General features: G+C 38.7%; 1 long non-coding RNA gene across 4 annotated transcripts in view; it reads right to left on the minus strand.

Annotated features, from left to right (window-relative positions):
• LOC147357678 (uncharacterized) overlaps positions 1-23,392 on the minus strand; it is a 310,603-nt gene that overhangs the window by 110,232 nt on the left and 176,979 nt on the right. Inside the window, exon 6 of one of the 4 annotated variants that reach the window (XR_015141511.1) lies at positions 382-495. The exons of the other annotated variants lie outside the window; for them this stretch is intronic. This is a non-coding gene — a long non-coding RNA (uncharacterized LOC147357678). The remainder of the gene's footprint in view (positions 1-381; positions 496-23,392) is intronic. 4 annotated transcript variants of the gene reach the window in all.

Here is a 23,392-nt window from a genome sequence, read left to right on the forward strand (position 1 = left end):
GCTTAATACCTCTCAACTAATCCTGCTTTTTTAAAAAAAAAAAGAAGAGTTCATGGCTTCCTGACCAGGGATAGAACACTTACCGACTATATTGGAAAGGGAAGTCTGAACCACTGGACAGCCAGAGAAGTCCCTAATCCTGCTCTTTTCAAGTCTGAATAAAGATCCACTGCAGAATACTGCTACAGACAGTCTTTCTCCTGAGGGGTTTCAAACTACCCAGAATTGGTACAGTTGATCCCATTTCATAACAGTCTGTTTTTGTTTTAGGCAATTACTCCTAACCATGCCTAAAGTGAGCCCCTGACAAGGAAGCAGATCCTTCTTCTGAGCCTATTTTTCCCTTAGAGAAAGGAAGTGACTGACTTTCAGGATACCCACCAGCAGCAGCAGACACAGCAGGATCTTTTTACCATGGAGAAATGTTGATTTCATATTTGCCTGTATGTGTGAGATGAATGCTGGGCATGATTTACTTACTCCAGAAAGTGTTGCCTGTAACATGGAGACATAGGACAGTTTAAAAGGAAGAATAATCACAGCACACAGCTATTCATCTTCGGCTGCCTCTGGGAACTGTGAGCTGATTAACTCTTGCAGTGACTGGCTGCTAGACGCTGTCAGCTCCCACCTCTATGTGTCTCTGTCATCCCTAGGATCCTTCACTTTCTGCCCTCAACACCTGGACCCCTTTTGGCAGAGTAGGGCATTAGGTCACTGTTTTCTGAATTAATACTGATGAGGTTTGGCACTGCTCACCCTCACCAAACTGTTGCTACATGCCATCAGATTTGGAAATCTGTATATTCAGGGCTGATTGCTGGTTAGCTGTCTTGCCTAGGACATACCTTCCTTTTCCTCTCCTAGGCTGGCTTGTCCATCCCCAGATGAGACCTTTTCTCTTTCTCCTTAGTCCTGATTGATTCCCTTTCTAATACCAGTCTTCCTATAGGCTGAGACCACTGAAATCCCTAACCCAGAATGGGGGCCCCCTTGCTCTTTCCTGGTCCATTCAAGATCCCAAGCCTATTGCTGTTGGCTGGGACCTTGTTGCCAAAGGAAAAAATTCCTTGGATAACTTTGCCTGTCTAGCCCTCCATTGTTCCACTTGAAATCTTTGATGCCCTTATTGTTATCTGACCTGTCCTTTCAGTACCAGTTTACAAGGCACCCAAATGTGCTTTTAGAAAGGCGTGTATTATTCATCCAGATAGTATTTTGGAGACTGTTCTATATACCAGTCACTGTTCTGGGCACTGAAACACAAGTCCCAGCCTTCACTGCAATAACATTTTAATAGAGAAGACAGATGTTAAGTAAGAATACAACTGTAAATAAGATCATTTCAGAGGGATATGGTCAATGATGAGAATAAAACAGGGTAATAAAAAAGTGGGCAGGTAGATAAGCTTTAATAGAATGGTCAGGAATGTTCTTTGTAGAGGCACAATATTTGAGCAGAGACTTGAATGACAGGGAGTCAGTTATGAGAAGGTCTCAGGGAAGTGAATTTCAGGTAGAGCAAACAATAGTGAAGGCTGTAAGTTGTAAGAGAAGAGAGTACTTAGGAAACAGAAAGAAGGGCAGTGTGACTGCTGGCAAGCGAGTAAAGAGAGCAAATGGCAGGTAGGTTTGGAGAAGCCAGCAGGAAATTTCACCTAAGGCCTTGCCGGCCATGATAAGTAGCTCAAATTTTCTGTCAAGTACATGGGAAACCACTGGAGGGTTTTACATGGAGAAGTGGCTTATCTGATTCATCAGCTACAGGCTGGTTTTCTCTACCCTTTCAGTCTGGTGATTGTCATCATTTCCCAAGCCCTGGTGGCTCAGATGGTAATGACTCTGCCTGCAATGCAGGGGACCCAGATATGATCCCTGGGTCGGAAAGATCCCTTGGAGAAAGGAAATGGCTTCCCACTCCAGTATTCTTGACTGGAGACTTTCATGGACAGAGGAGCCTGGTGCAAAGAGTCAGACATGATTGAGTAACTAACACGTTATCCAAACTATGATACCACCCATTTTCAAATATGGACCAAAGGAAATAGAGACATCACCCAGGAAGGCAGGTAATCACACTCCTGTCACCATGGGCCGTCTATGGATGGGCCCATGGTCTATTAACTGTGGTTTGATAGGAGCTCAAAAGAACTTCAGAGAGGAATGTGATCAAACAGCAGAGTCAAAATTGAAGACTGCTGGCTGAAATGTGGGCAAGAGGGTGACTGTGGAGGAAGGCTATGGATCTGTACAAATACGCAGAGGTCAAGCTGGAATAGCCCTGGAGGCTCTGCCTTGTGCTGGTTGCTGAGACAGGGCCAGAAAGGAGCTGCAGTGAACCCACTGCTTGGATGGGAACGCAGAGCTGATTCCCATCCTCTTCCTGGGGCAGCGCTTTCCCCAGAACCTCCCCCACCCTATAATCCATTAGGATTAGATGCCTGGGATGCTGCTTACATCCCTATCTCAGCTGTCAGCTCAAATGTACTTCTTGGCCTGAACTCAGCTGAAGTGTGTAAAATAATGAGTGTGAGGTGGGGCTGGGTGAAAGTTAGGTTTGAGCTGAACGGAAGGTTGGTTTTTTAATTAGGAATTTTCCATGTGATGACTAGAAGTTACAAAATTGCTCATAGCTGGACTCTGGTGTGTTATTTCTCAGGACTTTAATCTTTATGCATAGTTTCTGCTGTCCTAAGGCTTTGAAGACAACATATGGATAAATGGAAGAAGGTGAATACATTTTTTTTCTTTTTTAAAACTAATTTTTATTGGAATCTGATTTCTTTACAATGTTGTGTTAGTTTCCACTGTACAGAAAAGTGAATCAGTTATATATATATACCTCCACTCTTTTTAAATTTCCTTCCCACTTAGGTCACCACAGATCACTGAGTAGAGTTCTCTGTGCTATACCTAGGCTCTCATTAGTTATTTACTTTATGCATAGTATCAATAGTGTATATATGTCAATCCCAAACTCTCAATATGCTCTCCCCACCTTCCTTCTCGGTGGTGCTTTAGTCACTAAGTTGTGTCTGACTCTTGTAACCCCACGGACTGTAGCCCACCAAGCTCCTCTGGCCATGGGGTTTTTCAGGCAAGAACACTGCAGTGGGCTGCCATGCCCTCCTTCAGGGGATCTTCAGGGGACTGAACCCAGATCACCTGTGTTGTAGGTAGATGCTTTATCAACTGAGCCACGAGGGAAGCCCACCTTCTCACCTGGGTAACCATAAATTTGTTCTTTACAACTGCGACTCTACTTCTGCTTTGCAAATGAGTTCATTTGTATCATTTTTCTGGATTCCACATTTCTCAAATATGTATTATGTTTCATGCTTTACCCAGGGGGACTTCATATACATTATTTTAGTAATCCTTATTAATCCTATAACACCCACAAGGTAATAATCTTATGGGTAATATAATCTCATTTTGTACCTAAAGAAACAAAGGCTCATAAATATTAATAAATCAGCACAAGAATAGGCAACTAGCCCCCAGTAGGTGATGAAAGAAAGTGAAAGTTAGTCCCTAAGTCATGTCTGACTTTGTGATCCCATGGACTGTAGCCTCCTTTTTTCCATGGAATTCTCCAGGCAAGAGTACTGGAGTGGGTTGCCACTTCCTTCTCCAGGGGATCTTTCTGACCCAGGGATCAAACTCGGGTCATTTGTATTTCAGGTAGATTCTTCACCAGCTGAATAGGTGATAGGGTGTGAAGGCAGATGTTTTGAAGCATATAGCTCATCTTGTTGATTCAGTTACTCTGGCTGATAGGGAACGGTCAGTGTTCTATCCAGCCCTCTCTGGCACTTTTTGTACTAATATTTTAAACTCATTATGATTTTTTTCACATTTAATTTTCCACAAGATTAAGCCTTTTCTTCCCAAATCAGTTGGAAATCTTTTTGAATGTAGTGACCTCTTCTTTAAACCTCTTTCCATCTTTAGCTGTGCTTTGCCTTAAGTGAGATTTCAGCAATTTCTTATTGATGGACTGCCAATTCCAAACTGTGATCAGTCAGGTCCGTTTTGGTGGCATATCTGGGGCCCCAGGGAAGGACTCTGAGAAATCTAGAACACAGGAACCAGTCCCCAGAGAGTACCAAATCTCCAGAGACAGAAGGCAGTGGAGATATGCTAAACACACACTGAACATCCAAGAGTTTCAATTACACTTCCTCTACACTAAGGAAAATGAGAGAAAAACACAAGGGAAAGGGGAATTCATTTTTCTTTTCCTTCTGTGTTGCCATCTTAGTTTACTATTTTCTGGCTTTTTCCTGTTCAATGTGTCCTTTCAAATCCCTCTGAAAGAGCTTTATGCCTCTCATTAGTCCTGCTCTTCTTGGTGCCAGAAAGTCCTCCAAAAATGTTCTTCTCTGTAACGCTTATACAATAGTGGTTACACTGTTGGATCGCATCTCACCATGAGTTGAGAGATGTGCTTCATACGAATATACATCTATTAGAACATAAAGATGTTGTGGAAACCAAGTGCTAATATATCCAGATATGCTTTGTGATTCTTCACAAAGGAAAGGAAGCAAGCCATGTTTTTTGTGTATTAACAACAAAGTGATTTCAAATCGTACCAAAATTTCTAAGGTCAATTAAAATAGTTCCTCTTTGTTATTCTCATAGCTGGTTTGTTGACTTTACTGTTGCTGGCCCTATATATGCTTAGAGTTTTTTGTTTGTTTTTATTTACTTATATTTGCTGTACAGAAGATTTTTATAGTTACGAAAAAATTGTAAGGTGCTCCATTTTTAGAAGGTTTAACGAATATTATTCTAGATATTATATTGTTTTTTACCACATTCCAGGCAACTTTCATATTAAAATATCCTAAGTTTTGGTCTAAAAATTAAGTCACTATTCTATGAGCGATGAAGGGTGGAGAGGAGCTAAGGACACAAAATAAATGACTCCTATGTTCTAGATGTGATCTCATAGTTGGTGGAGTTGTGAACTCACAGATCACTCTCTCAGTTCAAACACAGGGAGGTCTGGGACCTCAGGCTTCTGATAGATTAATCTAAACCAAAGAGATTCCTTTTCAACAAAACTAAAGGCAAGTAAAGACAAAAAGATGTGGAATGGCCCACATTTGGAGTTGGCAGTCAACATGCATAGACTCATGGTTCCATTCACATTTTAACAAAGAAATGGACTTCTAGACAAGAACAGGGAACAGTTGCCCAAAGCTACTCTGCAAATTAGAGCTAATAGAAAGTGAACAAATTGGGGAAAACAGACACAGGGAATCCAGGGAAAGTTTTTAAACAGATGCGCGCCTTGGAAAGACATTTGACTCACTTAAGAATTCTGTTTCTGCACCATCCCCCCATGGCTGGAGTCTCAGGGCCTGCTCTGTCACACATGCAAAACCAATCTGCTCCCGTGACATGGAGCATGAAAGTTCATCTCCCAAAACTTTACACCCTATTGAAAGAATATAATAGTGTTAAAGAAAAGCTAATTCTGTGATCCTTTCGCATGGGGCTACAGATGGGATGCCATTTTCAAGGGACATTTTTTTTTTTTTGCCCCAGTTCCCATCAAATAGCTCCTGAAATAGGCATGATACAGCCCCCTTGAATAAAATAAAATACCTTATTTAATTGCCTGAATGACACTCGGGATTGTGCTGCCAAAGCAAGCCCAAACAGGCCCAACCAGAAGCAATATCAAGGAGGTGACTTAACTATGAGGCAGCCCAGGCTGATGGAAATAAAAACAGGTCTGAGGAAATGCAAATGAAATCTGCAAAGGAGCTGAAGGGATAAGAAACCATTTCTCAGGGTAATGAGCTCATTGATTGCAAGGATGGCACCTCAGCCGGACCTCCAGATCTCAGAGCACCATTATTCATGGACGACAGGGTCAGGATTGGGAGAGGCTGGCAGGGCATCTGAGCAGCCACAGCCATGGCCACCAAGTCAGCCCACCTGCCTGCTCCCCAACTCTGCCCCTCTGACTTCAGAATTCTGGGCCCCTTTTTTATTTCTTTTGTGTATTTCTGCCATCTGTACAGATTTGTCAGGGTCCATTGGATTCTTATTAAAAAATTTTCAGAACAGCAAGTCTTGTACCTTCCAAGAAAGCCCCAACTATATTTATTTATTGAGTCTAACCCCATTTTAAATATATTAGCCAAGAACAGGCATACTGATTATCTGTTCTTTCTGTGTCATTCATTGTGGGTCTCCAAAGAACTTGGCTGAAGAAGTATATAATTATCCTGTTTTGTTTATATATATATATGTGTGTGTGTGTGTGTGTGTGTGTGTGTGTGTACATGTATATGTGTGTGTGTGTGTTTATACATGCTAAAAAATATTTATTACACTAAACCAGGTGGTGATCTTTCCCCAGGATGTATCTTGCAAGAGCTACTCAGTAGAATTATATTAGGAAGACTTATAACCAAAATGTGCAATAATTAACAATATCCCATGTGTAATCCTTGTAAAGTCTCCACTGACCCCAGCTTCTCTAGGATAACAGGAGTTATGAGACATTTTCAACACGGGCTTCTTTTCTGGGCCTTGCTTATGCTTGCAAGGTGTTTGGCTCCCTCCCCACTGTTCTCAAATCCAAAGGCTCTTCCAGAGTCATTGATTCAGAGTGGCTATTTCATCTGCTGTCATATTTTGGAACAAGGATTCAAAATAAAGTAGCTTAGTAGGATAGCTGTTGTAAACTGAACTCCAAAAAATTCATGCCCTGAAGCCCTAATCCCATAATGCGACAGTAATAGGTAATTAAGTTAAATCTAGGTTATTAGGGTATGCCCTAATCCAATGTAACTGGTGTCCTTATAAAAGGAGGAGATTAGGACATATATAGGAGTATCAGGGATGCACATGGACAGAGAAAAGACCATGTGAGGACACAGCAAGAAGGTGACCATCTGCAAGCCATGGAGAGAGGCCTCAGGAGAAATTAATCCTGTTGGCACCATGATCTTGGACTTCCAGCCCCTAGAACAGTGAGAAAATAAATTTCTATTGTTTGTCACTCAGTCTTTGGTATTTTGTTGTGGTGGTCTGAATAAACTAATATAGGAGGTAATTCCAGGAGACAAATAAAGGAGATGGTAAAATAAGAAATGGAAGAGGCCAAGAAAAAATACGGCACCAAGAGAGGTCCCATTGTGGGGAACTGAACTTCCTGCTGGGGAGCCCTATGAGCCTGTGTAGAGGGCTTGTTCTAGAGTCATGGTGCCAGAGAGACCAGCCAACTGGGCTATGCAGGCACCAGTTTTCATCTTGGCACTCATTGGATAAGGACTGCTGGAGGAGGAGCATTAATTCTCCAGTGATCTGGCCTGATGTGCAGAAGGGTACGGTGGGGCTCCAATCACCAAAGAAAAGACTCAGATAAAGAGGTGTAGATGCTGGCGACTGGCTGCCAGACCCTACAATGAAAGGTCTAGGGGAATAAGGGAGAAGCAGTGCTACACTTGCTCTTATAGTCTCAACAGAATCCTCTCTGGCATAGGACTAGGAGGAAAGACCTTATCTCTTTCACCTTGGCCATTTTACTGGGGAGACATTTTATTTCCTTCTCCTGAATCAGGTAGGTAGTCCCTTGCTATCCGGAGACATATGAGAAGGACTGTTGAGAGAAGCTTGTTAAAGGAAGGGCCACATTGATAACCCAGGAAAAAATTCCCGGCTGGAAGAATGATACCAAGAATTCCACCTGCCTGTGCAGATTTCCCTGACCCTGAGGTGCCCAGTTGGGAGGCAGGCCAGGGTTGAGCTCCACGTGTGGTTTGATGCAGGGCTACAGCCACCAGGAGGAAGGTACATATTGTTTTTCCCACAAAAAATGCAACACACTCATCAAGCATGTGTCCTGACAGAGGAGGAATCTGTTGTGATTTGCACGAAGTCAGTGCAGGATCAGCTGTGTGACTATGCCACCTACATCCCAGAAATGAAAGGACACGTTCTTATGGTAATTTTATCCAGTAGCAATGAGCTCTTTCCAGCAGAAATCAGGGCGTGAAGGCTCCAGAGTATCTACAGAGCAGTTAAAATATTCTTGCTAGACTGCACGATTTCCTATAGAATTTTACCCAGGGAAATAAAGATGGCAGTGTCTCACCAAGATACTAACTCAAAAGGGTGAGGCAGGTATAATCCAGGCAGAAACCAATAGCATGGACACCTGGATTTCCCATATAATGACAAGAGGGACTCAGGACATTATGGGGGATTCTAAGGAGACTTCTAGAGTGCCAATTGCTTCAACTGTGTGATATTAAAAATACTATGTAAGTCTGGGGAGACAAACTTCCTGAGATTTTTTTCTTTGTTTGTTTTACATGGATTTTGACAAAGGAGAGTAATAATTTGTTAAAGTGGAAAAAGCTCTGAAATAGAAATCTAAAGACAGAAGTATTTCTAATTTGGTCTTAAAATATTCATAACTTATGAACCAATGATTTCACAATTATGTACCCATGCTAGGGAAAGAATCTAAAATGCAGCCCTGGATTTACGCACAAAAATGTTTATTGTTACATTATGTGTAATAAAAATCCTGGAAATAGTAAAATAGCTGGTAGTTAAAGTATGGTTAATTAATGCAATTAATGTTTGAAAAGAATTTTTAATAACACAGAAGAGTAATGGTAAGTGAGCAAACCAGAACACAAGTATAGTATATAAAACTTGAAGGTAGAGAGGAGTGGAAAAAAGACTGAGGGAAAATGTGACAAAACGTTAGTTTTTTTTTTTTGTTTTGCCTCTAGGTAGGGGGATTATGAGTGATACATTTATTTCTGTTTATTATAATTTTTATATTTTCAGTTTTTCTACAATTAAGCCTCTTACACACTCTAAAAAAATAAGAAGAATAAAACTAGTATTATTCTAGCAATGAAATACCAGTTCTAAGCACTGATACTTCAGCCTTTGCAGAAATGACTGGGTCATGTGTGGGCCTGTGCACTGAGAAATAAAGAGACTTAGTGATAACACGTAAGTATATGCATATGATGTCTAGTGATGAATCATGAGAGTCTATTGAGCTCATGTGGGGCATTTTTTCTGAATGCAATGAGCTCTAAGAGAGGTACAAATATTGAGTTTTGACATCTCTAAGTGGGGAGACCCCTGATCAGCTCATGATGAACTGGCCTAAACTTTACTTCACATGGAAGTCCTCTCTGGAAATGACCTTGTGTCTGTCTATGGCTTCTCTGTTTTAGCTCATTATAGTTGTAATGCTGACATCTGAACTGGGTTTTAAAGGATAAACAGGACTTATTCAACAAATTATTGTTGAATGAATGAAATAGGGGTTTAAAGGATAAATAGGACTTCTCTACTCAACAGAGAAGCAATAGAGAGCAGTCATTTCAGGTAGAAAGCTCCATGTGTAGAGATAGGGGGGTGTATGAAAATATTGGGGGAACAATGAGGGTTTTCATGTGGCTTTATAGGATATACAGTTGGAATAAAATGGAGGTGACAAAAGGTGACACCAAGTAGGTAGTTAGGAAGCAGGTGGGAGAAGATTTGCACTCAGGGGAGTTTGGGTGTTATTCTCAAGGTGATGGGAATCTTGGCCATCTTTCAAACAAAGAGTAATACTAGTAGCTGTTTCCAATATTGGTTATTCATACTCTATCATCATGAATTTTTATAACATTTTCTCACCATGTTTAACCCTGATGTCCTTTTGTGTTCTCAACAAGTGCTCTCTCTTTACTTTAGCCTAATCCTAAATGATATCTATAATATCATAGACTTGATGTATTAGTTATATTTTCTATTATATTTAATATAGTGATATATCTATTAAAATAAAAATGATTCACCTTTGTACCACCCTAAATCACTTTTCATCCACACATGCCACACTTGGGAAATACTGTTATTGTTCATTCATTGAACAATAATTTTGAGTATTTACTATAAGAGAAGAAAGTACAAGAATAAAAGACAATGAAGACAATGCTTATAGCCTCAAGCAATTATAATACAGTTAGATGAATATATTGATCAAGGAACTATTAATATATTTATAAAGATCCATATAGAAATACTGTACAAAATGGTTTATAGTAATAAACTTACAAATGGAAAGATTTGTTTCAAAACTCTTGCAGTTGTCCAGGTCAAAATATGAAGGAAATTTGATCAGAGACTGGCAGAAGAAAATGAAAGAAGGGACTCATGTGAAATGTTTTATGCAGCAGAAGTTGATGGCTCCTGATGGCCAGTTTGTTGTGTGCTCTCTGCAAAGGAGAGCAAGAGAGGAAGGCATCAAGCTTTCAAGGGTTTAGTTCACAGGTTTTCTTCTTTTTCTGCCGCCATACCTCCCTTAAGGGAGACTGCCCAGCTCCCTCTCCTCCTGCACTGTGGAGTCCTGGAAAGCTAGCAGCTACATCCCAGACTGCTTCACAGTTACACTTTCACATGGGCCTCCGATTCTGACAGTGAGGTGCGCTCTTGTTAGTCACTCAGTCATTTCTGACTCTTTGTAAACCCCATGGACTATAGCCTACCAGGCTCCTCTGTCCAAGGAATTTTCCAGTCAAGAATACTAGAGAGGGTAGCCATTCCCTTCTCCAAGGTATTTTCCTAACCCAGGGGTCAAAACCGAGTCTCCTGCAATGCAAGCAGATTCTTTACCAATTGCGACACCAGGCAAGCCCAAATGCATTCTTGGGAGACTAGAATTTGGAACTGAGTTAACTAGGAGGCAATGGCACCCCACTCCAGTACTCTTGCCTGGAAAATCCCATGGACAGAGGAGGCTGGTGGGCTGCAGTCCATGGGGTCACTAAGAGTCGGACACGACTGAGCAACTTCACTTTCACTTTTCACTTTCATGCATTGGAGAAGGAAATGGCAACCCACTCCAGTACTCTTGCCTGGAGAATCCCAGGGACGGGAGAGCCTCGTGGGCTGCCATCTATGGGGTCGCACAGAGTCAGACACGACTGAAGCGACTTAGCAGCAGTAGCAGTAACTAGGAGGAAGGCATGGCAAGGAAGCATCTTTTTTTTTTTTTTTTGAAGGAGATCTAGAAGGCACAGACAGCCTGGCTTTGGAGATAACACTTCTGGCCAAGGATCATGACTCACAGATCTCTGCTGTGTAAGTGTGCTCCTAGGGCTGGCAGTTGGCTCAGCAGTTTCATGATATTCCTTTTTGTCAAATTATGCAGCAGAAATGGAATCTCTCTCAATGGATGACATTCTAGGATTGCCACCCCAGAATCATCTCTGGAGGTCTAACCTAGCCTAGAGCCTCCTTCTTGAGACCTTCTAGTGACTTTGCAAACACCTAATTCCTTGTATTAAATTTCTCTTTTCATAAAATCATTAAAATGTTTTTTCCCTACACCTACTCCCTGACTGATATCACCACTCAACATTTAGTCAAAGACAGTATTATACAACCTGATAAAAATGTGTGTGTGCTGATGTGTGCATGCATGCATGTGAATTCATGTATGTTTGTGTGCATTTGAATCCTTTATATTCCATCAGACTGTGAGGTCTTTGGCACTTGTCTGTCTTAATCTTCTTCTACATTACATATATACAATGCTCCATATGTGGCAACTATCATTAAGTTTATTTTGAAGAAAGTACTACTTGTCTTTTCAATTCTGATTCTAAAAATAAATCAGGATCACACAGGAGAGAATAAAAATTGTACTGTTGACTCAGAGGATAAGAGACCCAGGACCACTGACTGGAAAATGATGCTCATTTCTGTGGGAGTATCTTAGTCATAGAGGAAGAGTAGTGCCTCTGCTGTTAAAGCATCATGGTGACATTAGATTTCCCCATAGTGGAGATGGAGGAGGGCATGTGACAGATTTTAGTGTTCTATGGGGTCTGCTACATGAGTCTTGTTGATGGGGAGGAAGATGGGGCTCTGTGACTTACTTCACTCAGCATAAGGGGACTTTTCTTCTGAGTCTGTAATTACTTAGGGCAGTAGCTCTGGACTCTTGATTGCCTATTAGAATTTCCTTCTGCCTGGCCCTTAGAGATTCTGATTTATCTCATTGGTGAGGAGTCTAAAATCACTGTTGTTTTAAAGGCCAAGTAAGTCTAATGTTGCAGGATTGGGAAGTACTGACCCTGTATCCAAATGTTTTTCCATGCATTTAGTCATGGTGTTTTCTTCTAATTTCTTACATCTCTACTGTATTTATTGTTAGGTCTGCTTTTTCATTTGTGGCATTTTGCATTTATGCCTTCTCTTCTTCACTTTTTCTTGTCAGAAAAGTTTTCAATTTATTATTTTCAGTTTTATTTATCCTACAATTTAGCTGCACCCCACAAGTTTTGACATGTAGATTATTTAGCAACATTTAGTGCTAAATATTTTCTAATTCTCAATATTATGATTTATTTTACAACACATAAGTTGAGTTGTTGTTTTTTAATGTGTTTATTTAAGTCTGTTGTGGGTGCTTTTGGGTTTTCTTTTGTAAACTGATCTATAACCTCATTGAGAGGTCAGAGTACATGACGGATATGATGCTGACTTCTTAGAATTTGCTTTGAGATCTGTTTTGTGGATGAGCAGATGCTCAACCTTTTAAAATATTTCATGTTTACCTGAAGGAATTTATTTATTTATTTATTTATTTTTACTATAGCAGTTTCTTAAAGTGTGGCCCCTGGACCAGTAGCATCAGCAATATCTGGAGTTTGTCAAAATGCAAATTCTATTAAGCTAGACATTGAAGAAATTTACAAAGATATGAAACAATTCCACTATTTTGTTTTGGAAAATAGAGTTTTTAAGAATAAAAATGTGTTATTTATGTTAATGTACAATGGATTTATTGCTATTTTAAATGAATGTACACATATTTAAATAACTTTTGATTATATTTCTAAATGACTAGGTATCAATTTTTCTAACTCAACCAAAAACTCTTTAGGGTTCCCCCAAATTTTAAGAGTCTAAATTATTCTTGAGATTTAAAAAAGTTTTGAAAATCACTGGCATATATGGAAAATCTAAAACCTCTACAAGAAGTGCTGAAATAAATAAGTAAATCAATAGCTAAGTTACAGATAAAATAACAATATACACAAATAAATTGCATTTCTACATGCTAGCAATAAAAATGAAAATATAGATTTAAAATTATATTTACAATAGCAAAAAATCATAGAATACTTCAGAACATATTAATAAAAGTTGTGTAGGACTTTGTCACTATTACTACAAAGATTACTGAAAAAAAATTTTAAATACCTAAATACATGGAGAGATATACCATGTTCATGGACTGATACACTCAATATTGTTAAGATGTCAGTTCTTTTCAAATTCACATATAGCTAGAATGACATCTCATTCAAAATTCCAGTGGCATTTTATTATGTATGTAAAAACTGACAAACATTCTAAGATGTATTTGGAAACGTAAGAGACCTAGAATAGTCACTAAGGAGAAAATCAAAATTGGAAGCATTACTTTACCTGATTTAATCACTGTTAAAAAGCAAAACAGTATGATAGTGTTGGAAGTTTAGAGAGTTAGATCAATGGGACAAAATAGAGAGTTCAGAAATAAATGCACACATATGTATAATCAATTGATTTTTAAGAAAGGAGATTCAATGGGAAAATAAAATTCTTTCCCTCAAATTGTGCTAGAACAACTGGATATCCACAGACAGGAAACCAGTAGACTTGGACCTGTACCTCACATCATACTCAATATTAATTCAAAGTGAATTACAGATCTTAAAAGCATAAAAACTAAAATTATAAAACTTCTAAAGAAAATTTAGGAGAAATCTTAGCAATCATGGATGTAGGCAGATAGGACACAAAAATAATAGATTAAAAAGAAAAAATAAATTGGACTTTATTAAGATTACAAACTTCTACTTTTCAAAAGACATCATTAAAAATAACTCAAGCTACTGACCAGGATTTTTAAAAAGTCATAATAATATTTTATAGAATTTGTCTCTAGAATATACTATTTAAAAAAAAAACTTTTAAAAATCAATAATTAAAGGACAATCAATCCAATAAAAATACAGATACTTCACAGAGGTTATGATGACTAATAAGCATATGAAAAGATTCTGGACTTCAGCTGCCAGGGAAATGCAACTTCATACACACTGTAATGGCTAGTTAATAACGATGTGGAAAAACTGGAGTTCTCCAACTGCTGGTGGCAGAGTAAAATTTCCAATCATTTTAGAAAATAATTTGGCAGTTTCTTTTAGTTAAGCAAACACCTATTCTGCTGCTGCTAAGTCGCTTCAGTCATGTCCGACTCTGTGCGACCCCATAGACAGCAGCCCACTAAGCCCCGCCATTCCTGGGATTCTCCAGGCAAGAACACTGGAGTAGGTTGCCATTTCCTCCTCCAGTGCATGAAAGTGAAAAGTGAAAGTGAAGTCACTCAGTCGTGTCCGACTCTTAGCAACCCCATGGACTGCAGCCTACCAGGCTCCTCCATCCATGGGGTTTTCCAGGCAAGAGTACTGGAGTGGGGTGCCATTGCCTTCTCTATGACCCAACAATTCCTCTCCTAGACATTACTCAGTTCAGTTCAGTTCAGTAGCTCAGTCGTGTCCGACTCTTTGCAACCCCATGGACTGCAGCGTGCCAGGCTTCCCTGTCTATCACCAAATCCCAGAGCTTGCTCAAATTCATGTCCATCGAGTTGGTGATGCCATCCAACCATCTCATCCTCTGTCGTCCCCTTCTCTTCCTGCCTTCAATCTTTCCCAGTATTAGAGTCTTTTCCAATGGGTCAGTTCTTTGCATCAGGTGGCCAAAGCATTGGAGTTTCAGCTTCAGTTCTTCCAATGAATATTCAGGGCTGAATTTCTTTAGGATTGTCTGGTTTGATCTCCTTGCAGTCCAAGGAACTCTCAAGAGTCTTCTCCAACACCACAGTTCAAAAGCCTCAATTCTTCAGCACTCAGCTTTCTTTACAGTCCAACTCTCACATCCATACATGACTACTGGAAAAACCATAGCTTTGACTAGATGGACCTTTGTTGTCTAGCCAAATGGCTAGACATTACTAGTAGTTTAATCAAATGACTAGACATTACCTAATGACTAGACATTACTCAAGAGAAAGAGAAGTACAAATATATACTCACACACACACACAAAAGACATGTAAAAATAGTCACAGAAACTTTATTTATAGTAACTAAAATTGGGAACAATACGAATGTTCATCAACAGATGAATAAATAATTTTTTGGTAAATTCTAGTATGGAATTCTAGTGAGCAATAAAAATTAACTAATTGGTGATACATGCATATGTTTAGGCTATGATGAGCCTAAGGCACACAACTTAAGAAAGCACTCACTTGCAGGATTCTAAGCAAATGTCTCCTTAAATTCTGCATCCTAGTTGCCTCATTCAGTTGCTTATTTGATACAGAAGTGAGAAAAATTTCTTTAGAAAGATAGCAAATGTGCCAAGTTATAAAGAAAAAAATACAAATTTGACTACATTAAAAATTTTAAATGTGCATTTAATAAGATAACCTATAAACAAAGGAAAAAGGTAGCCATAAAATGGGGGGAGTTATTTTCATTGACTAATAACCAACCAACATTCAAGATCCAGGATATACATAGAATTCTTACAAAGCAAGTTAATAAAAGGATAAAAAATGAGGCAAAGGATATAAGGATAATATAATTATCATCAATAAGCATAAGAAAAGATATCAAGTTCTGTGAATTTAAAACAAAAATGAGAATTTTAAAAGTCTGTCAAATGGAAAACTTAAACTATTCTGATAATACCAAGTGTTTCAACAAGGCTTGTTGAAAAGAATATTTGCTGGTCACTGCTAATAAGGAATGTAAGTTAGTATAGCTACTCTGGAGAAGTTTTGACTATTTCTATTGAAACTAAAAATGTGCATACTTTTTGACCCAGTAACTCAATCATTAGTTATTTATCTAGAAAAATAATCAGACATATAATCGCTGAGACCGTTACATGAATGTTCATAATATCATTATTTGGGAATTGGAAAAATCAGAAACCATCTATGTGTGCATCAATTTAAAAAAAAAAGGAATGAAGAAAAATTGGGAGTACATAACTTTCATGCAGCAATTAAAGTAAACATGTAGGTCAATATGAATCAATATGGAAAGATCTTAAAAAACACTGTGGATTGAGAAAATCCAGTTACAAACTGCTATAAACATTGTGATTATATTTACAACCTTTAAAAATACACACAAAATAATATTATAGAGTTCTATGGATACCACAAAAATGCATAAGTATGTTAAATTTTAAAAGGTTGGAAATAAAACATAAAAAAGCATAATAATGAGCCCATATAGGAGAGGGAGTGAAGATCAGATTGAAGATGGAAATTAAACGGGTGTAGATGTAAAGAGTACATGAAAATGTTAACACATTCAACTTTTGATAGAGGGAATATGAGGGATTTTAAAATTTTTGTATTTTATAGTATTTTGACATTAAAAATTTTTTTCACATCTAAAATGATAAGAGGTCTGAGTTCAGAGCACATCTCTGCCATTAACTTAAACAAGTAACTTCCTCCCTCTTTATCTTTCCTTATTGGTTCACTCAAATACATTCTGAATGATGGAATGACCTTTAATCTCTACCCTAAACCTGATGTTTCTCCAACTCTTTGTGCCTGGGAGAAATTCTTCATTTTTCCTTAGCTAACAAGGAAAGCCTTCTGATTAACCCAGGGATTAAGGTCATTTTTCAGTGAGAAAGGTAGAAGGTTCTTTTCCCCCACCAGTCTCACAATTTTAAGACTATATCCTTGTTCTCTGGTATCTGACCTAACTCTCCTCAATTTTCCTTCAGAACAAATCTCTCTGCAAGCATTTACCATCCCAGAGAAGGGTTGCAAACAGAAATAGAAAAGTCCAAAGTGAATTAAAATACCAGGTTGTTGACAGGGGAGAAAAAAATAGCCCTCACTAATAACCTGATTTGACATCTGATTTATGTGGTCCTAAAAGGACAGTCATAAAAAATGTGTAAGTGAAGGAATAACATCCAGTGATTTACAAAGGCCCTGGGAGTGTGGGCGACAGGATGCAGTGAAAGGGAGAGTAATAAATCTGGCCAGGGAAGCCATGCTGATCTTTTTCCCCTCCAAGGCCCAAGCACCAGGGATTCTCTGCTTGTAGGACATTGCGTTCAGTCTTACACTCAGCAAACACTTCCCGAGTCTCCCAGCCATGAGCAGCATTGGGCAAGCCAAGATGTATTTGTGTGTATAGCTGGTAGAACAGGTTCATAGAGAGAACATACAAAGTGTGATCTAAAGTGTTGATGAATTCACTATATGATTAAACCAAACAGCTAAACCAGACATGCTTCTGTGTATAAGTGGAAGCAACTACAGACATTTAAGAAGAGAAATTTCAGGGAGAAACTTTTTTTTCAAATATTTAAAAGCTTCACTGAGAAGAGGAAGAAAGTCTCCAGAGGATACTGAGACTGATGAATTAAAGAAATACAAATTCTGCCCACCAAAGTTTATTGAGAATTTTCTATGTGCCAAGCACTGCTCTAGTAGCTAAGCATCCAGCAAGTATATAAAAGGCTAACGAGGTCCTGCGGCCATTGGAAGTTACATTTTAGTGGGTGAAAGAACTATACTATGCCAAATAAACAAACATGTCACTTCAGATACTGGTAAATCTTATAATTGCATGAGGCAAGGTGATAGAGTGTGGGCAAGGGCAGGAGGGAGAGGGAAAATTTATTTAGGAAAGGTCATCAGGAGAGTCTCTGAGAAAGGGACATTTGATCTGGCATCTGAATAACAAGAAAGCTCTAATCCTGTGTTGATCTGGGGAAGAGAGATCCAGAGAAAAAGAACAGCAAGTGCAAAGATACTGAGACAGGAACAAGCCTGGAATGTCTGTTTTCAAAGGAACAGAAAAGCCTAATGGGACATAATGAGTTAAGAGAGTGGAGAGATGAGACTGGGAACATAGGCCGGGAATGTGGGCCTTGTAGACCTTGTTAAGGAGTTTGAGTTTCACACTAGAGACAATGGGATCAACATAGGGTGAGCACACACTGTGCCATAACAAGACTTGCTATAAAGCTACACTAGTAAAGGTAGTGTGGCATTAGTCCAAAGATAGACAAAGAAACGAATGGAACAGAACAGAAAATCTAGAGACAGACCTGCACACATGGCCCCTTGATTTGAAAGAATGTGGCACTATAGTGAATACGGGAAGGATGGAGCTCCAGAAAGCATAGAACGACATGTGAAAAGTAAAACAATAAAGCTTCAAGAAGAAAATACAGGAGAATGTCTTCATGACCTCAGGGAGGCAAAGAAAATTCTTCCAGTAGGACATACAAAGCATAAACCACGAAGAAGAAGTTTGGTACACTGGAATACTTTTAAATTAAGAATTTATCAAAGAAGATTGGTTCAAGATATTGGAGAAAAAGATACCATTAGAATGGGGGAAATGAAAGCCACAGAGTAGAAGATATTTATAATACATATCTGGCAAAAGATTAATATCTAGAAATGTAAGTTTGTACAAAACAATAAGAAAATGAAAGATAATCTAATAGACAAAAAGGCTTTAAGAGGCACTTCACAGAACAGGGTGGCCAAATGTCCAAAAGAAACGCTCAACATCATTTCTTGTCTTAGAGGTACAGATTGAGACCATAATGATATATCACTATACACACACACCCACCAAGATGACTAAAATTACAGAAACTTATCACACACACACACATAAGAGAAAGAGGGAGTTTTTAAAAGATTTTTTAAAATCCCTTTTGATTCCACTTTCTTCTTCTAGCATTGCAGGTATTGGGAAGAGCACAACAGGCAGAGATGCACAGGCAGCAAGATAAAGAGAAGCAGGTGACGGGGATGGAGGAAGCAGACAAGACCTTGCAAATCAGATTTGTGAATGTTTACCTGAGAAAATCTTTGAAACGTTTTGAGCAGAGAGGATAGAAGTGATACAATATTTAAAGCTTTCCTTTAAAACTCTCCTTTACACCTTCCTATTTCTCTCATTCTCCTTTGTGCCTCATTTATTCAACCTCTAATTTTTTTCATTCATAACAAATATGATTGGGCAGTTATCATGCATCATGCCTCCCAGCCCACAGGGAGCCCAGAGCCCAATGGGAGATGGCACAGGCTCACCACGCCTTAATCAATGGAGTGCCACAGAGCTCAAGCATGGACTGGCATCTCTGCACATTCTCCCTGTGATCCCACAGTCATGCCATGACTTCCACCCATGACATACATGCTGACTGTAGGGTGATCACCCAGCAACTTGTTCATGGCCGAGGAGTTTCCAAGGCCTTGGGACTCAATGCTTAAATTAGGAAAAGGCCTAAGCAAACTGGGAAGAGCTGGTCACCTAGGGCTTAGAGCTTCTGTACATGGATAACTTTACAAACCCATGTATCCCTTTGGCTACTAGACATCCCCTTTTGATGTTTTTAAGGTTATCTTACATTCAGCCTGCCCAGTTGCAAACTCCTGATCTCTCCCCAACCCTTCCTCCTCCAACTTCCTCATACCAGTTAACGGTACTCCCAGCTACCCTACGTTATAAGCCAGAAACCTGGGAGCTGTGCTCAGCACTGTCTCCTTCCTCACTGCCACATTCTTCAAATCATTCATATGGTGAGTATTTCTGACCATGTAACAATAAATAAAACACTATGTCTGCTCTTGAGGAGTCCACATTCCAGGTGAGAAAAGCAGACAATGTACAAAGCTATCCAAGTGTCAGGGCTCGGAAGAAAGATGAAGTAGGATCAGAGGACAGAGGCTGGTAGTGCAGCAGTTCTCACGGGATGGTCAGGGAGGATGTCTCTTAAGCTGACACATTTGAGTAGACTGGAATAATGTATTCCAGTCATGAAATAAATGAGCAGGTCATGCAAAAATTTAGGGGAAGAGTGTTCCTCACAATGAGAACAGCAAGTGCAAATGTCCTGGGTACAGTGAGAGAATGACAAGGAGGCGAGTGTAGTTGAACTAGAATAAGCAAATCAGACAGTGGCAAGAGACACCAAAAATAACAAAACCAGATTACATTTGGCCTTGTGGGCCATTGTTAGAACATCTGAGTGAAATAGGAAATTGTTAGAGAGTTTTGAAATGAATGACTTTGATTTACATTTTAACAAGGCCATTGTGTGAAGCAGAGCAAAAGTAAATACAGAAAGAATAGCTAGGAAGCTACAGCGATTATATAATGATGCAATAATAATACCTTGCAGATAAGAGATGGCGGGGACTTGGACTGGGGTGAAAGTGGAGGGGGTGGTAAGAAGTGGTTGGATTGGATATATTTCAAACGTATAGCAAACAGATTGCTAATGGATTTGATGTTGGGTGTGTGAGAAGAACGAAAGCAATCTCCTACACTGTCTTAAATGCATCTACCTCTTACAGTTTCAACTGCCACCACTCTGATCCAAGCCACTATCATCTCTCACTGGAACCTTTGCAACAGCAAATAGCCTCCTGGCTGGTCCATCTTCATCTCCTTACCCCTTTCTGAATCATTCAACACAGCACAATCAGTGTGATTTTTTTTTTTTAAGTCATGTGATCATGCCACATCTCTGCTCCCACCACTTCAGTGATTTCGTCTTACACAAAAATTCCAACCCTGAATGAGACCTTTGAGGTTCTGTGTCATCAGCCTTTGGCCATTTTACCAGACATATATCATACTTCTGCTCCCTACCCTGCATAGCATCTACATTGCCTTTATTTCATATTCCATCCATCCTCAAGTTCTTACGTACGTTGCCCATTCAGGCTTCTCTCTCCGTGGAACTCTCCAGGCCAGAATACTAGAGTGGGTAGTCATTCCCTTCTCCAGGGGATCTTCCCAACCCAAGGATAAAACTCGGGTCTCCTGCACTGCAGGCGGATTCTTTACCATCTGAGCCACCAGGGAAGCCCTAGAATTTATCATTCCTTCCTAAATAAAACACTCCACATCAGTCATTCATTTTAGGTGTCCTCATTTAATTATTACCCTTTCAGAGAAGCCTTTTCCATCCCCTTGCTTCTCTCCTAAATAGAACTCTGTTAGTCTCCTTTGTTACTGTGATCACCAGTAATTAATTCTGGAATCAGCTGTTAATGTCTGTTTCCTGCATCAGAGTGTAAAATTCATGAAAACGTCAATGGTGCACAGGTTACATATGGCTGTATTCTGCATCCAGCACTGTACTTTGATCAGGTTAGCATTTGCTTTTTTTTAGGTAAATGATTGAATACTTGAAAACTGTGGTTTATATATGAAGTCAACAGACCAATAACCTCAGTTATGAAGGACTAACAAAGTATTTGACTCATGCATTCTTCCTGAAAAGTTACTTCAAGATCTATTTCAGGCAGATGAAAAAAAAAAGAATCAAAATTTAAAAATCATAAATAATAACATCATGGTGTGGAAGAACTGGTAATGAGCAACTAAAAGCATTCAAGCATGTAATTTATTCTAAGTAACTGTGGTAAACATGGTTACAAAACAGAATGAAAGTGTCATAAATAATTCTTGAAAAAGAGGATTCTTATTTTATAAAAGGAGCAATAATTAACTTGATAAAACTATCTTACACCAATTAAAACTGGTGGTAGTATGTAAAATAAGAATGGGAAGAGATGTATTATCCATCTTCACTGAAGGAGGTAAATGATTACATATATTTTCATTGTATAGGCTCAAGGATGTTTTCTGACAAAAATAAAGTAGTAACTGACTTCAAACTTATAAATACAGAAATCAGATTGGTAGTTGCCAGATGCAAGGTTTTGGGGGCGGGTGGGAAAAATAAGGGGGTCAAAAGGTAGGAAAGAAAAATATCAACTTTATAACATCCTAAATATCTGTTAATCAGAGAAGGCAATGGCACCCCACTCCAATACTCTTGCCTGGAAAATCCCATGGATGGAGGAGCCTGGTAGGCTGCAGTCCATGGGGTCACTAAGAGTCGGACACGACTGAGCAACTTCACTTTCACTTTTCACTTTCATGCATTGGAGAAGGAAATGGCAACCCACTCCAGTATTCTTGCCTGGAGAATCCCAGGGAAGGGGGAGCCTGGTGGGCTGCCGGTCTATGGGGTCGCACAGAGTCGGACAGGACTGAAGCGACTTAGCAGCAGCAAATACCTGTTAATAGGTGAGCCAAAAAAAAAAAACAAAACCCAAATTTTGGTATATTGATGAAGTAGAATATTAGAAATTATTGATCTGTACAATAACATGGATAAATCCCAAAAGGATTGTTTTGAGTGAAGAAAATATTTATTCATCATGGAAAAGAATCACAATGGTGGTTGCCATAAAGTTGGGGGATTTCCTGAAAAAGGAGTTTGAGGACACTTTCAACAGATGAAAATATTTAATGCATTGATTTTGGTGTTAGAGACCTCGGTGTATACACATTTCATAACTTGTTGAACTATATGCCCCTCCCCCTAAACTTGATGGATTTTGTTTTAAATTCTACCTTAATTAAGCTAATTTAAAAGAAAAACAGATTAGTAATCTAATCTGCTCCCACTTTAGAAAGCTAGAAAAGGAAGAGTAAATTTGACCTAATTAAGAGGGAAGAAAATAATGAAGAGAACAAATCAATGAAATATAAAACAGATAAACAACAGAGAAAACCAATGTAACCCAAATCTGGTATTTGGAGGAAAGGTTAAAACAAAACAAACAAAAAAAGAAAAAAAACACTGTCAAACTTCTAGCTAAACCATCAAGAAAAAAGAAACCACGATTTGCCAATATAAACAATGACACAGGGGACTTCACTACAGATTCTGCAGATATCCAAAGGATATGGGCATATTATAAAAATTTTTATTCCAATAAATTTTACATCTTGGATAAATTAGACAAATGTGTTGAATGATGCAAACTGTCAAAACTATCTCAAGAAAAGATAAATAGCTGTACAGTCCCATACTTATTTAAATAACCTGAACATGTAACTGACAACATTATTTTAAAGAAAACTCCAGATTTAGTACCTTTATTAGTTCATTTTACCATATTTTAAAGAAAGAAATAATGCTAATTTGACCAAAACTTTTCAGAAAATGGCAAAAACACCATTGAAGTAATTTTAGGAAGCCAGGAAAACCTTAATGCCAAAATCAGGCATAAGAAAAGAAAATTACAGAACAATAATCCTCATGAACACAAAAAATACAAAAATATCATTAATAAAATATTAGCAAATTGAATCTAATAATATATAAAACTAGGAGAAATTTGTTCTAGGAATACAAGGTTATATAACTTTAAAATATTAATTGGCAGACTAAAGGAGATTCATGAACAAAC

Source organism: Bos grunniens, chromosome 15 (assembly GCF_055505025.1).
Source record: "Bos grunniens cultivar Pamir isolate PY7600 chromosome 15, Bosgru_T2T1.0, whole genome shotgun sequence".
Lineage (NCBI taxonomy): Eukaryota > Metazoa > Chordata > Mammalia > Artiodactyla > Bovidae > Bos > Bos grunniens.